The 11,066-nt window shown below is 40.0% G+C and overlaps 1 long non-coding RNA gene across 1 annotated transcript in view; it reads left to right on the top strand.

Moving 5' to 3' along the window:
• The first annotated feature begins 217 nt into the window (after positions 1-217).
• Positions 218-11,066, top strand: part of LOC131519042 (uncharacterized) — a 54,656-nt gene continuing 43,807 nt past the window's right edge. The window contains exons 1-2 of the long non-coding RNA XR_009265421.1: positions 218-375; positions 8,203-8,254. This is a non-coding gene — a long non-coding RNA (uncharacterized LOC131519042). The remainder of the gene's footprint in view (positions 376-8,202; positions 8,255-11,066) is intronic.

Below are 11,066 nucleotides of genomic sequence, written 5' to 3'. Positions count from 1 at the left end.
TACTTGGGGATGGTTTCACTTTTATTGTGATTTGAAATGATTCCATGACTCAGTTCTATTGTTGTTCTGTGTACAGTGAATAATGAAACATTTTTAACGGCATCTTTTGGGCGCCTTTTCCTTTGATTTTTTCCACCTTAATGACATTATTGGGAGGGCTTCGGGGACCGTTATGCAGATGTACTTCCTGGCGAAGTTGCTGCTTCAGGAGAAGTCATTACTTTTTGTGGGGCCCACAGGCACTGGAGAGGCTGCACTTACAAACCGCTTCCTGCGACAGTTACCTCATGAAAAATATGTTATATGTCAAATTAACTTCACGGTGCAGACCTCAGCTAAGCAGACCCAGGACATCTCCCTAACGGAACTTGAAAGGTACCCAGAGTTTTAATTAAAATCAAGAATGTAATTGTGCTTAGTTTACTCCTCAGAGATTATCCACAAAATAATATGAAGCGCTCGCCTTCGGTTTCTGACAGAATAAATGAAACTTGATTTGTTCCCCCCTGTAATGTTTATTACCGGGGAAACTACATTTTAATTGTTGTTGACAAATATTCTGATTTATGGGGTGCATAAAATGGAACGCAGTCTAGATAGCATGTGTCGACTTAACTTTTTCTTTGCAAAATTTTGCTTCGGGAGGCTGTGCTAGCTGTCTGTCGTGGGTATTCTTTAGGCCAAAGCATATTAAAGTAAATCACCAGATTGGATCTTGACTAGTAAAAAGAACCATCTGTTAGGGAAAAATGTAAGCAGTGGGCGATAGAGGCAGTACTTGCCAACACAGGGAGGGCAAAAAGATCAACTGGAAGAATGGCAGTGTCCGGGGGATTCTATCCAGAAGCTGGTTAGCTTTCCAGCATCCAAATCATGCATTTTTAATTCATCACATGGCAAAAAAGACAAGTCAGACACTAATTGGCACCATAAAAGAAAATTTGCACCATACCAGGAACTGTTCAGTCAGGGGGACATTGCGTCCCATTCCACATGGACCATTTTATATTCTGTTTAAAGTTTAGAACTAAAACCTGAGGATTCAGAGATGGCTAAAGAACCTATTTAAATGACAGATTCCATTCAGAATGCTAGTTCATTACCAGAAAAACATTTGGGGTTAAATATGCCCATGACCCTCTTCTAAACAAAGTAAGAATCTAGTAAATAATTGGCACGTATGGAGTGTCCATATATATATATATATATATATATATAGGGAATATATATATATGGAATATATATATATATAGGGAATATATATATATATGGAATATATATATATAGGGAATATATATATATAGGGAATATATATATATATATACTATGTTATGTTATGTTATGTTATGTTATGTTATGTTATGTTATGTTATACACACACACATAAAATGTATCAGGTGTTAATGACAAAGTATTTGCTATATCAATAATCAGTTGGTTCTGATAGTGGTCATTTTCTATATGTGTGTCCTTAAGGAAACTAGAATAAATGTTGATTAATTTTAATGCTATATGTTAAATATACTTTAATATATTTGAGATCTATTAAGTTGAAGAATCTTGAGACTCGCGGTATTTCTTTCCACTGGTGACAATTAAGCCTCAAGAATACATAAAAGTATTGCCCTATTCTTCTAGGTCCTTGTCCCAGAAAAAGCAAAATGAATGTTAATGGAGGGTTCTCCTTGCCCTCAATATGGCTATGGGTGATTACAGACTTTGCATGCTTTGCTTTCAAGATTTTTCTTGTGGCTGCTTTCTCAAACTTTATATCCCAACACACTTTGCTTTTGCTGCATTTTTAGCTCAAAAAGCTCTTTCAAGCATAATTAAATCATTTAATGTTCCTGAGTGTTATTTCCCTCCTTAAGAAATGCAATTTCATGTCATTTCTTTAATTTGAACTCGTATTAGTTTTTCTGCCTTAGAATATACCTGTCTTTATGAAGCTCCTGCAGGTACATTTCCAACACCTGGGATTTTAAGAAGTTAACCCAATACTGCCCCACTGCAGATGGGCGGGGCCAGACCATTACTCCCACTATGAACTTTCTTTGGGACATTTTGAAACTTAAACATCACTGTGGGGCCTCAGCATTACATCTCAGCCAAGTTCTCCATCCCTGTCTCCTGGGGAGAGAACGAGGTGACAGTCAAGCCTTTCCTGAGGTGACATTTGCAGAGTTCAAATAGAAAGATGGATTTCCTCTTTTTCTTTAGCCTTGAAAATTTTCAAATCTTATGGGAAGTCTGGAGAAAAAGTTAGGGAACTTTGATCATAGAGGCATGAAAGAATGGTTGGGACTCAGAGGAGCCATGTGCAGAACCTGGAGGAGAATTTGGGAATAACTGCTCAATTTGGCAACTTTACCAAAACTGAAGTATCAGAAATAGTTGCGGTCTTAGTCAGCTCAGGCTGCCATAGCAGAATACCACAGACTGGGTAACTTGAACAACAGAAATTTATTTTCTCCCAGTTCGGGAGGCTAGATGCCCAAGATCAAGGTGTTGGCATATTTGATTTCTCCTGAGATTTCTCTCTTCACCTGCAGATGGCCACTTTTCACTGTGTCCTCACACGGCCTTTCCTCTGAGTGTGTGCGTCCATAATGCCTCTTCCTCTTCCCATAAGGACATCAGTCATATTGGATTAGGGCCTACAAATATGACCTCACTTAACCTTCATTACCTTTTTGAACACTTCATCTCCAAATACAGTCACAGTCTAAGGTATGATGGGTTAGGACTCCAACATATGAATTTTAAGGGCACACAGTTAAGTCCGTAACAACTGCAAATGCTCTAATGTGGTGAGAGCGGCCAGCGTGGGGGAAATTAATTCAATATGCCCAAGATGCAAAGCACCCCACTGGACAACATGAATAAAGCCCATCCTTAGGACTTGAAGTATTTTATTTCTGTGCCTGAAAGGGCCACAGGAAAATCTATGGGATTCACAGCCCAAGACATTATCTTTAAGAAAGAGAAAGATTCAAGAAAAGAATAATCAAAGCTAAGTTACTGTTCACAGGATGTTCCTGGTTAATCTAGCCTCAAATTCATTCTAAGCCCAGTATTAGATACATCTTTTCCCAGCGGCTCTAGACCGTGAGCTCCTCCAAGGCAGGGACTCTGTGTCACACATCCTTTGTGTCTCTCATGCCCAACGAACGACCTGACACATTCAGGGGTTGGCGGGCGGGGAGTGGTGAGAGTTTCCTGAACGGAGGCAAAGACTTTGTTAGCAGAGCAAATGAGAGTGTGGAGAGGCTCAAGTCCTGCTGATTTCATTATATTAGGTAGAACTATCTGGTATTTCTCTCAAATTTGAGCTTTTTCTGACAGAGTAGTATTTGAAATAGAATGCGTGACAACTGCAAATAAAATGAAGAATTCACTTTAAAAGTCAATGTATTCATTCCTGGTGTTCACTCAGAAAATATCTGCAGAACATATTAAGGCATTTAAAGTTTCAGAGGGAATTAACAGTCCCTAAGGAATATCAGTGACCTCGTGGAAACAATCTAAATATTTACCCAAAAACTCTCGTCAAACTTTGGCTCACTACTTCTTTTACATTTACATCTTTTCTTAGAGAAATAGATGGTGTGTACCTTATTCTCCTCTATATCTCTTTACAATTGTGCCAGATGGGAATTTCTACTAAACTTCTAATTTTACCCCTATTGGTTTTATTAAATATTAACCATTTAGTCAACTGACCCTCAGACAAATAATTGTTTCTTAGTAATGAGCATTGATTTTCACATATTAGCATGACAGTAAAGGGAACCTTAGATGTTTTAGGTGTACCATATTAACTTTTCAGTTGAAGACGTAGCTGGTAAGCATAATGTGGAGACTATGAGAGAATGAGACCCATCCTTTAGACTCCAAGTACTTTCTTAAAAGAATAACTAATATAAACCTGGGCTCTACTGTCCAAAGTTTCTCTTATTTCTCCTAAAAAGTAAAGGCAATTTCACACCTGTTCTCTTTTATCTTTACAATATCCCTCTCAGGAAAACCAATTGCTATGCCTCTGTTTTGTGAATAGAAACGCTCACTCAAGAGATAGTCACAGCTTTCCTACAAGTCATGGTGTGCACAAAGCTGGGATCACACTCCGGGTCTTCATCAACTTCAGTGGCAGAACTGACTTTAACAGCTGAGAATGGAACCTTCTTGAAGGTGCCTATTAATCCATAGAGCTCCTGGCATTTGCTGGACACTCAGAGCAACACAACTTGATATGCAATAGATTTCAAATCACCTGAGCTTCAGCTAAAACTTCTCTACAGTGGTTTAAGACCACCTATAAGAAAAACCCTCCTATGAATATTGTTTTCATGATAAAAAAAAATTATAAGGCAGAGCCACCTTTAGAAATCTGGAGAAGACAGCTGGGAAAAAGCATTAATAATCTCTGCCCTATAAAGAACAAAACAGTGACTACTATTTAAAAGATGAAAAGGACATTTACTCTTACTATAGACAAGCCATGTGTGGCCCACCACAGGACTCTCTAGGATCAGTGCCTTTTGTCGACTATCTCCAGATGAAGTTTAATTTAGAACCACGTAAACATAGAACTTTAGGGTTGTAAGAGGTCTTAAGGGGCATCTTATGCAGGATTCCATCCAGTGCTTGACTTTCTTCAATAATATCCCCCCAACTGATTGTCACTCACTCTTGGCTTAAACACTTCAAATGCAGTAAGGGGCCACTTCTCCTTTGAACATCTCTGACTGATGAGGGACCTCCATAAGTTCCATCATCATGCAGTGAACATAAATGTCTAACTTCAACCTATTATTGCACTTCCAAGGTGGACTCCCAGAGAACTAATCTAATCCTTCCTCTATAACATGGTACTTTTATAGTTGGTGATACCTATCCTGTCTCATTTTCTCCCAGCTGAACAATCTCAGTTCCTCTAACCACCCTTAATAGGACATAGATTCAGTTTACCACCTCTCCTTGTGACCATGCCATTGAATGTATACATTTTTATTTTATTTTATTTTCCTTTATTTAATTTTTTTTAATATTAGAGGGAGAGAAACTGCAAGCAGGGGAGAAGGGCAGAGGAAGAAAGAGAGAATCTCAAGTAGGCTCCAAGCTCAGCACAGAACCAGACGCAGGGCTCAATCCCATAAATGATCTGGGCCGAAATCAAGAGTCAGACACTCAACCCACTGAGCCACCCAGGCACCCCTGAATGTATACATTTTAATATTTATTCATTTGACAGATACTTATTGAGTGCCTCGGGTATGTCAAGAACTCTCCCAACAGGTCTATCTCTTCTTGTGTGAAGCCAAGAACCTAAAGATGAGGTATATAGCTCTACTAACAGAATACAAAAAAATGTGGTCATTTGGTAGCTTCCTAGATGATTTCTTCCAGAATACCATTTCCCATTAAACTAGACACCATACTTCTATTAACATTACTGAAGACTGAAGTGGGGTTTTTTGTTTCTATTTTTGCTTGTTGTTGGTTTTTTAGCAAAGAATAACGGTGGTTATTGTGGTAACAGTCCCCAAATCTCTATGGCTTAACTTGTAATAGTTTGTAATAGTTGCGCACTTCTCAGGTGACATGAAGTCGCAGATCAGGAGGCAAGGGCAGAGGAAGGGCTCTCCTCAACACAGTCCTTCATGGACCAAGGCTTTGGCACATTCCTAGGACCTCAGAGGGCCCCACTACATCCAGCCCTAAGTCAAGGGAAAAGTGAAATTATGGAGAAGGCTTGGTGCTCTTAACTGCCTTTGCCCAGAAAAGTCACATGGATCATACTGTCCTGAATTTGTACAGTTCGTTTATTAGTTGATTTGTCAAATTTTTGTCTGATTTGATTCAGGCCATTTATTTTGTTTTATTTTCAATCTTTATTCTGTCACAAGTTATATTTGCTATCACTTCCATATTCATGTCACTTTACCATCTGTACATTTCTTAAGAATATTGTTATGTCCTCATGAAAGGCATTAACTGAAAAGGTAAATCACCTGGGGAAAAGGACTACAGCACACTATTAGAAACTCCCTTCCAAGGTAACAAAAATGAACTTTCTTTGTGTTTAGTTACTGTTATTCTTCCAATTATGAAGTCATTTATATAGGTAGAAGATAGATGATTGATTGACTGATACATGATAGACAGATAGATAGTTAGATAGATAGATAGAGTCATCTTGCTAAAACACATCTTTTCCTTATTCCCTTGCCTGAAATTCATCATTCAGTTATTAAATAAATAATTGCTTTTAACCTTTACTGTGGGTCAGGTACCTTGCTAAGATTTTGATCCATTTCTCCTGAATCCTCACAAGTACCTGTAAAATAGTTATGCTCATCTTACAGATAAAGAAACTGAAACTTAGGAAGATGAAGAAATCCAGCCAAACTAAGTAGTTTGCAGTCAGAATCTAAACTTTGATGTCTGTCTCCAGAGCCTGCTTTTGCATGTGCTTCATGACCTTTCATACCTCAGTGGGTCCTCTTCTCTGTTCTCCTTCCTCTTGGGCCATAGGCAGATGGGTTCAGGCAGGGAGAGATGGATAACCTCAACAGCACATATCTCGATTATTATCAGGGACCACTGTTATGTTATTATCACTCATGGTTTTCCCAAGATTCAGTGTCAAGCAAACCAAGCCATGGGCTTCTCCATATCCAATAGACCTTTTGCTGGTCTTTTCTCGGGCATACTTTGGCTCTGTTGGCCACTCCTACTCTCTTGAAATACTTTCTTTCCTCAGCTCCAATGATACCTCACTCTCTTCTCCTTCCCTCCCTCTGGCCATTCCTTCTTTGTCTTCTCCTCTACTTAGCATTAAATGTTGCTATTCGTTAAAACAGGAATCTACGCCCCCTCTTCTCATCCATGCCTATAGCTGCCTCATCACATATATACAGATAAATCCAAGTGTACATGTGACATTTTAGAATTTCCTCTGAGCTCCAGACCCAAATATCCAGCACTCCCTTGGCTCACCACACTCAACAGTCCAAAAGCAGACACGAGCTTCTCTGGCAAACATGGTTTTCTTCCAGGGGTCTCTTAGCTTGCTTACCAGTACTCCTATGCACACAAGAATCAGAGAATCACCTCTGCCCATCACCATCCTGTCATTATCTTTACATTCACTCATTCTATTTCTGTCACTTCTACCCCAATCCAGCCCTTCTGTGCTATCTCTTCTGAAATAGCCCACTGGCTAGTCTGCCTACATTCATTCTGGTCTCCTGACAACCCATACCCCCACTGCAACCAGAGTGATCTTGCCAAAACCTAAATCTATTCACATCTTCCTCTGCTTTAAACTCCTTGATGGGTCCCCATTGTTCCCTGATCCCTAGCCACAATGACCTTTTCTCAGCCCCACTTAGCTATTATGCTCCCTCCTGCCCCAGGACATTTGTATACATTGTTCCTTCTCTCCAAAGTACCCTTTCCCATGACCATTCCACCTGAGGAAATCATGCTTCTCCCTCACCTCAGTGCCAACACCACTTCCCAGGGAAAACTGGGTCGATTTCTCTTATATGCTCACACTTACATACCTTTCACCCTTCTTTTGTAACAGTTATCATGACTGTCACTTTATATTTATTCTGGTATTTCTTTGATTAATGTATGTCTTCCCCACTAGACTATAACGTTTTTAGGAGCAAAGGCCATATCTCCTTTTAACCCCTCGTATTGCCAGTGCCTAATAGAGTGCTTAGCACATTTCTGTGAAATAGATGAATGACCCAGCCCATTCTGTAATTCTAATCATTTGATTCCCAGGAAACTGTCCTGATCTAATGAAAACTAAAATATCCACTTCATTATTAAATTATGTCTTCATGAGAATTCATTGTGGGTAGGCCAGAACCAAAATTTCACCTAACCACTAGACACATATTCATTCGTGTGCATGAAATCTACCATATTACTTCACAGCGCATGATGAAATATAAACTCCAGTGCTGGAATGTTTTCCAATAGTGAGCTATTAATAATTTAACAAAATTAATTCAGAACACTTCACTCAACAGTGAAACAGAGATGAGGAGGAAACGATGCGTGTACCAGTCTTCTAAGGTTGAATTAAATACGGCAAGCAAGTAAAAGGGAAAAGCCACCGACCCTTCTTTAGAATGAAAGTCCCCATTTACAATTTAACACAAATTTTATGTTTTTCTACAGATATTAAAGAACAAACATCAGAGACATAAATAAAAATCTCTGCTTTACACAGGTGAGTGACTTAACATGGTAATAGTCATTTGTCAGGCCTCAGAAAAGGGAAGAAAAATTGAAGGGATTTTTTTCTTCAGCATGAAGCAGTAATCAAGTCAAAGAAAAGCTTTCAGTAATTATTATTATTAGGAATAATCATTAGGACTCAAAAGTGAGGCAGACAATCCACAGAGCATAGAATTAGCTCCTACCCAGAGGGCCTCACAGTTTTCACTAGAACAGCAGAGAAAAGCTGGAGACATTTATTAGAAAAACAGGTGAGCCACTAGTGGAGCAAAGTTTCCCAGTCAAAATCGTACTTTAAATAGGGAAGCCAGCTGATTTCTCTACCCCACCCACCAAGAGTTAAAGAGGAGAAAGATGGTGAGCAAGCTGCCAAAATCGTTATCCAAAGGAAGGAGAAAACAGATGTCCAGCAGTCAAAATGTAACTCATCAATAAGAAGCATTGGTATGTAGACCAGTGGTCCCCAGACATCAGAGCATCACCATCACATGAAGGCTTGTTAAAATGCAATAACTGGGGAGCGCCTGGGTGGCTCAGTCAGGTAAGCATCTGACTCTTGGTTTCAGCTCATGTCATGGTCTCACCGTTAGTAAGTTTGAGCCCTGCATTGGGCTCCATGCTGATAGCGCAGAGCCTGCTTGAGATTCTTTCTCCCCCTGTCCCTCTCTGCCCTTCCCCCGCTCACACTCACCTGCCCTCTCTCCTTCTCTCTTTCAAAATAAATAAGGAAACTTAAAAAAATACAAGAATAAAATGCAATAACTGGGGCCCACCCCCCAGAAGTTCTGATTCGGTGAAATCTAGGGCAGGCCCAGGAATTTGCATTTTAACACACGTTCACAGGTGATGCCGATGCTGCCGCTCTAAGGACCACCCTTCGAAAACCACCGTTTGAAAACCACCTACAAAACTTCTAATAATAATGAGTGCTTGCGCTGTGCTGAAGGTTTTGCATATGTCACCTCATCTCATCTTTATAACAACACTATGAAAGGGGAATAAATATCCCCAACTTATAATAAGGAACTTGAGGCTGCGGCATGAGTTAACCGGCCAGCCCAGTGTGGAAAGTCTAATTCCAGAGGTCAGGACATGGATAACACTGCTGGTGGGAAACACTGACCCAAGCAGGAGCCACAGGACAGCAGTAGAGAGGTTACAGAGATGCTGCTCTCTTATGTAAATGGGTTCTTCTCCTGGTACCCCCACTGCCCTCCAAAGAAGCCTCCATCCTAGAGGACAGCTCTGGAGTATAACAGACTATACGTGGGTGCCAGGGGTTACAAGCCTTCTCTATAGCTCAATTACTCATCTGTTTCATGGACCTAATAATTCCTCCCTCCATGGCTTGTAAGAATTAAATGAGATAATGTATGTAAAGCACTTAGTACCTGGGGCATCATACCAGCTCAGAAGCTGCTGGCTCTTTTATTATTATTGCTATTGTTGCTTTGTTATCATCAGCATTAATGTTGTCATCCTCAAGGGAAGAGCAATTATTTCAAAGGGAAAGTATAATGGCCTTGATAATCTTCAGTGATCAGTTCACAGTATTCCTCCTGTAAATCAAAAGCTTGGCAGTTTGGGTCACATGGTTCTAATGACACAGGTGCTCCTGACAGAATTAGCAAAAAAGGAAAGTAAAATAAAGCAGCATTTGGTGCCCTACTTTTCTCCAGTACGGTTTACATGTTCTCCTAATTAAATTTTTGAGTAAACTTCGTTCCACAGCCGTGCTGGGTTTACTCAGATGCACTATAGAATGATTCACAGCCTTGATAGAAACTTCTCCGCTCTCGGTGCCAAATGCCTTGCTGTAGGTGCAACATGAGAATTCATCTATTATTTTACCCTCGCTTAATTAATTCCACTGCCAGCTACCTGTTGATGATGGGGGTCTGTTGGCAATGCTGAACAAAGTCTTAAGTCAAAGAGTTTTAATAACATGTTTACTGCTGGGTGGTCTGCCACTTTTGATTAAACTTCATGAGGATTTATAACCATGTCTCCCCCCACATGTCTGTAACCTTTAAGGGATGTCTGATACAAAGCAAAGGTCATGGGTTCCAAAAGCCCTTCTTCTAATAAATATGTTTGACAGCTGATCCTGAACATGCAGTGGTTTCTCATCCTTTCTCCGCCCTCCCCCACTTGCTTTTTACAGCAATTCTCAACAAGGATAAAAATTAACGCGAAAAGAATTAATGGTTTAATTTTGCAAGAGCAAAGAGAGCGTTTACGATGTCTCACTGGGGAAAGGGGCTTCTGTCTTTGCTGATGACCCAAACGTGTCTGCCAAGGAGAAATATGGTGTCCAGTCTCCCATTGAACTGCCACAGGAATGGATTGGCCGTGGCTACTGGCTTGACAGGTGCAATAAATATTAATTAGTGTGCTTGGCTACAGAGGGAGTAATGATATACACTGCTCCTCTGAAGCGTTAAATTGTAGTGTTAGTCTTGATAATGCCTCATCTTCTCCATCACGGCAGGAAAACATTTTGAGTTACACGCGTCTCTATATAGGCAAAGGAATAAAGGTTTATCTGTTGTCAGGAATATTGCAGGTGCAAAAAGTGGGGGCTAAGACTGATGTGAGTCAGGCACCAGGTATTCCGTGTGTGTGTGTGTGTGTGTTTTAATCAGCATTTCATGCGGCACAAACCAATTTCTATAATGTTTGCTGCTGTTAAGGGATAAAGCTGAAACATTTTGCTATTGTCAAGATACTTGATTAGGCTGGGAATGGATTTGAAAACTCCTTGTCTGAAACAACTGCCACAAATATGCATTAAATATTGGAGG

Source organism: Neofelis nebulosa, chromosome 8, assembly GCF_028018385.1.
Source record: "Neofelis nebulosa isolate mNeoNeb1 chromosome 8, mNeoNeb1.pri, whole genome shotgun sequence".
In the NCBI taxonomy this organism is placed as follows: Eukaryota; Metazoa; Chordata; class Mammalia; order Carnivora; family Felidae; genus Neofelis; species Neofelis nebulosa.
This window is presented reverse-complemented; position numbering and strand designations above follow the sequence as displayed.